At 38.5% G+C, this 5,825-nt stretch overlaps 1 protein-coding gene across 11 annotated transcripts in view; it reads left to right on the forward strand.

The window, feature by feature from the left end:
• LOC118418843 (teneurin-3-like) overlaps positions 1-5,825 on the forward strand; it is a 186,709-nt gene that overhangs the window by 39,142 nt on the left and 141,742 nt on the right. For 10 of the 11 annotated variants that reach the window (XM_035824906.1, XM_035824922.1, XM_035824921.1 and 7 more), the window contains exons 2-3: positions 3,840-3,950; positions 4,740-4,940. The gene's annotated coding sequence lies outside the window, so the exon portion shown is untranslated. The remainder of the gene's footprint in view (positions 1-3,839; positions 3,951-4,739; positions 4,941-5,825) is intronic. The other variant, XM_035824907.1, reaches the window with a different exon arrangement.

Consider the following 5,825-nt stretch of genomic DNA (forward strand, 5'->3'; position numbering starts at 1 on the left):
TTTGGGCCGGTCGCGGTCAAAGATGAAAACTGGGATCTAAGAGGAAAACTTTAAGTCAAATTGAATCACGAAAAACCCTAAAGTTGTGTCTACCACGACTTCCCCCTCAGACCTTGTTTTTTCACCTCAGGATTATCTGTCCCAACTAATTTCTATTTGCAATTTTACAGATCCATAAAGCAATATCCTTAACTTCTGCGCATAGTGCCCTTTGCCTTTTGACTATAAAAAGCTGGCATTTTATCTCTTAAGATGGCAATTAAGATTGAGGCAGCTGTAGATACAAATGACATTTGATTCTGTGTGTGATATTAACTTCCATTACGTTTGACAAAAGAGATAAAAAGCGATTTTCTGTATACATTACATGTATCAAAATGATGCACTGCAACAGTTATATTTGGTATTTTAGAGGTGTTCAGTTTATCACAGCTTACCAAGATTTTTATGAAGGAAAGTCACAGATGGTTGATTAATTTGCTCAAGTGAATCGTAGTTTCTTAGCAAAACTTCCTTTGAATGATTTTTACTGACTCAGTCATATTACTATACATTAAATGGTAAGTTGCACAAACAGGGCCATGCCTAACAAAATTAGTGATCTACATTTATTGAATTTTAAGATAAAGAAATGGCCTATGTATCACTAATTGTCTTAGCCTGTCAAGTATCATGGAAGAATACAGGCTGTAGAAATTCAATTTCGTTGTTTTCAGATTCTTAGAAAGATTGTGCTGAACTACTGTTTTAGAAGATAAAACCGTCATCACAGTTTAACTTTTGGTTAAAAAACTAGACTGAAAACATGAGTCAGAGGGTTAAGTGTTTTCCTAGGTACAAATGGTTTTTAAGTATGAATAAAGTCGGATCTCTGCTTTCATGTTGGCATCACTTTGTTCATTTTTAATGAAAAATATCCAGAACTGAGGGAATGGGTTAGTGTGATCTTAGATAGAAAAGCACAGTAGATGTATTGGAGTAATTCTCCTTGGCAGGTCATGCTAGATTGTTTTTCCAAAAGCCGAAATGATTTATATCGACCCCCATCACTTACCCCTCTCCTTTGGGAACCTTTGGGCGATTCTAGACCAATTATACTATAATGACCAATCTGTATTGCTTCCTCGGTCCCAGCCATATGTCAAAATGTAGAAAGCAATTCTTCCTGTTGCTGCTGGACTCCCAAAGTGGTTTTGATGAAGAAAGAAAAGTCTGAAAGCGTGCATTTGTAAGGCCGATATTCGACAGACTGATTTGCATGTGGGCAGGTGTTCAGAGAGTGAGAGTGCGCTACTAATCATGTTGGCCAGTAATTGTTTGGTAATTGTTTGATTTGGCCGGCTCAATTCTTTATTGATCGATGTCTCTTTTGCCGAGTTTGAAGGATGCAGCAATCGCAGGGTACTTAAGGGCACCGTATGTTTTGTTCTCAAGATTGTATTTAATTGGTGGGTGCACGATACACACCTTGTTTCCTGAAGATATCACTCAAGATGTGTTATTTAAGTAAGATAGATTTTGACATTGACTACAGTAAGGTGGAAGGCTACTTGATATTCATGTAAAATTGCTCCATGCTTGAAACCTGTCAATTTATTATTTTTCTTTTCCACTTGGTTCTATTATGCCTTCGCCCTGATAATGGTACTTTTTTTTTAGATAAACTGTATCAAAACCAGTTGTCACATCAAATCCCCAGATATCTAACTCCAAGCTTTCTTCAAAACTAATAAGTATGCCTATACCATATGTGATATACACATTTGTATATGACATACGATGGTAAGCATCTGCACAGACTGAATTTCATAAAAGTTTACAAAGAGTGATAAATGAAACTATGTATGATCTCAAACTCCATTTAGTTCCTGCATCCTCTGATGAGTGTATGTACACCATTACACCATATTTGTGTCCGCAATTCCCTGCTTATTTATGTTGCCTGTATGTAAAATTGAAATTTTTGATCTATTATCCTAATTTTCACATCCTTCCAGCTCCAGTCTTTGCTCCCATCAGTCAATCTAAAAAGTCCTGTACTGGCTTGTACCGTAACTTATGTGAAGCAGTCAATGCTCGTAAAACTTTCAGTTGTAAATTATCTTCTTGAAACTTTTCTGCTGTTATTCTAATGTTATATCTACTGCCTCTGTGAGCAGGCCAGCTACCTACCTTCAGTGCTAAAATGGTACAGACAGTATCATGCTTCCTCTCAGTTGAGGCTGACTGCTTTACCTTACATTGTTGATGGTAGGGGTAGGGCCACACAAATGTAATTTCCTGGTTCTGGTATTTAAAAAAAAATTCTAAAAAAATAACGCTTAACTGGAAAAACATAATGATAATGAAGCCTGAGGACCAGGTGTGTGGCTTCAAGTTGGTGCACTCAGTTTTATGGGGTGAATACAGTCATATTTAAGTTTTCCTCCCTACCCTATAGCTTTATGATGTCCTCTTGCTATATTAATTTTTCACTTTTAAAAATCCAAGAACCAATAAATTAAATTGGTATGGCCTAACAATCAATTACTATAGACTATTGAAAAGTGAACCAGCTTTGCATGCTGAAGCCGGTTATGTCATGTCAAAGTAAGCCCTGTGTGTGTAGCTGAGACTATAATAAGACAGCTTACATTCTTTACAGTACGTACTTTGGAGAGCCATGTTATACCTGGCCATGGTGCTGAATAACACTCCAATCAATGGTTTCTTCACCCCAAAGGAGTGAAGCTTTATTATTGGCTTGTCTGTTATTATAAGACTTTGTGTTTCGTGTGTGTGTATGCATTATTGTGTATGCGTGTGTGTGTGTGTGTGCACATGTTTGTGTGTGTGTGTGTGTGTGTGTGTGTGTGCACCTGTTTTTGTGTGTGTGTGTGTGTACTTGTATTGCCATAAATCTTCAGTACTCCTTTTCTTCCCCATAACACTGACCAAATGCATCTGATGGATGTTGTATCAAATGCATCTGTACATCTCTTAAGAATTCATGTATTTTCTCTCATGTGGTGGTATTATAGCAACTAGTAGAATTATGAGAGTTGATGTTGTCTTCTACATAAAATTTGGTATTGCTTTTTCCAAAATCGGAGAACCAACAAATGAAATTGGTTTGGCATCATGAAGCACTATGTTCACCCTAACCACCCCCCTTAATGGTGTGCGGTTCCAAGGCCCTGGACAATTAGACTCCCAACCAGAGTCTGCAACACCAATTTGCAGCCCTGCTCAGGTCCTGACCTTTTACAAAACATTATCTCCGAAGGTCGTGGACTCCTGGATCTCCAGATAGGGCTGGTTTAGTGGGAAACAGACCAGAGTGGGAGGGCCACGACTGTGTATCTGTTTTCTATTGACTTTGGCTTAGGTGAAAGTATACAAGGCCACACCATTTTTCCTCTGTCCTCCTACATTTGAAAGTAATTGTCGGACAGGCTTTTTTTGTCCTGAATACTGCAGTCAGGCCCTGGTAGCACAAGAGGGCCTCATATGGATAGAGGCTAATTGCAGTTATAAATGCTATAAACGACATTTCATTGGGTAGATTTGGTGTAACTGTTTTATTGCCGAAGGACAAGTATGCTTGCAATTAAAAGTGAAACATCTCTAGAGAAAAAATGTTGCTGTATTGTATATTTGGCCTTAAAAGGTACATATTTTCTCATTAAACTCAATGGTATAGCCAATGTTAGCTATGAGGTCTTAAACAGCTTTAAAGCCCTGTTGACTAACTCCAAATATGCTCTCCAAAAAAAGAGTCTCCTTTGCATATAAGAAGCTCCTCTACATATGAATGCAGTTTTTCAGTACTTAACTCGTCCCTTATTTTTCCCCTGCAGGTGTTGTGTGCTAAGGAGGAAGGAATTTGTACGTCAAGGTTCCCACTGTGTCTCCAAGGTTAGAACGCTCCTCCCCAGGAAGAGGTCACCCGGGGTGAAGTTCACCTTCAGGTGAGTGGAGGATTCTTATGAGATATGGGTAATTTTCATTTTGCTGAGGAAGCAAATCCTGTGCTGCTGCCAACATGGAAAGGTTAACGCTTCATGCTTGGAGAAACAAGTTCAAGAGGTGGTCTAAAAATGGGATGCATGACGTCAGTTTGAGAATGCATAAAGATCCGTTCCAGGGCTTATGCCGGCTTTAAATTTTCATCTGACATCCAATTTTGCTTGGGGAAAATCCTGTCTGGAAGAATTTTTGTTCAAGGTCATGTAATGTCGTCATCAGATTTTACCCTACTTCATGTCCCAATGTCCTTGTGAAGGATTTTTGTTCTAGAAATTGAAAAAATCAAAAGTTAGACACAATACAATGTTAGACGCTTAAATGGATCCTGGGAGAACAAATGATTTCTACGTTCTGATTTGTAAAGGAAAATCGTGTACAAAAATCAATCAACGAAATTGCACAAAACTGACCACAAATACTGGTTCCAATACAAGTAATGACCTGATCTTACAAGAATGAGAATATCCATAACTCATGACCTGTACTTTCATGTACGTCTTACTACATTGGAGAGCTTCTCAGCTATTTCCAGTGTGATGTATTGAGAGCACAGATCAGTACATTCAGGTAATGTATCACCGGGCACTGACACAGAAAAAAGAAAGTCTTCAACAATTGACAAAGATCGATGTTCCTCACAGACCATAACGTGGGGCTGACAAAGTGATTGCGTTCTTAAGAGTGTATGTAATTCAACTCAATTGTAATTGGGACGTTCAATCTTAATGCAGTTCTGCTCTGAGAGTAATGAAACATCCCCAGTCGGTTCTCCAGCACGGCCGGCTGCAGTACATCAGTAACATCGTCATGCAGTAGAGGAGCAGGCTCACAAGAGTTCACACCACGACTGGAGCACAGACAAGAACGCATCCACAAGGTCTAGGGCATCTCAGACAGACAGACAGTCTTTCTCCAACCCTGCTGGGGCACTGGTAAGGTTACTTCAGAGTAATCACTTGTTATTTGTTTGTAGTGTGTCTCTTCTGCATGGTTTTTGAGCTCGTTTAGATGATGATGGATTCAGACCAATACATAGTCAGGGCTCAAAATACTTTTTCTGCATACCAGGTAAATTCTGGATTATATACACCAGACAAATTCTATACCTTTACCAAGATTTGAGCAACATTAATATAGATGAAACTGGTAACTAATTTCAATGTTCAATATAGTATTCCATAGGTGAGAACATTCAGTAGTACTGACGAACACTTACATCCAGTTGTAGACCCAGTATAAGTCTGTGGCATGCTACTTCAGAAATACCTGCACAGCTCCAATTCTGCTTGCACTAAGCTTACCTGTATACTATATTTAGTGGTACTTTGAGCCTTGCATGTACTTTGTAGCTCACAGTTGTTTTCTTAGATCTAACAAATTTACATGTACCATGGCTGTGAATTAAGTGCATTTGTTATGGACAACTGTTGTTGTCCATATGTTCCTTTTCACATTGAATTATCAAAGGGAGTATGACCATATGGTATTACCAGTTATTAATTTTGTGCTTTATATGTCTGAGAATAATACTGTTTACATTTCTGGCAGTATGCTGCAAGCCTTTGACTTATATTAAGGTTGTGCTTTTCCACAATGTAATTTTTTAGAATGGTATTAGGCAGAAACATTCCTCTGTGGTACAGTATTTTATCTGTGCTATTAAATCCGCACTGAAAGTCTCCCAGTAGGTAGGATTCTATTGGAATTAGCTGTCATCTCAATATGCTGTGTAAGCTCATTGGCCACTTCCACAGAATGTAAAGCTAGGCTCAGGCTAGTCAAATGAAATTTTAGATGATACGTGATCTGTCTGGAAA

The sequence above is a fragment of the Branchiostoma floridae genome, chromosome 7, assembly GCF_000003815.2.
Source record: "Branchiostoma floridae strain S238N-H82 chromosome 7, Bfl_VNyyK, whole genome shotgun sequence".
Lineage (NCBI taxonomy): Eukaryota > Metazoa > Chordata > Leptocardii > Amphioxiformes > Branchiostomatidae > Branchiostoma > Branchiostoma floridae.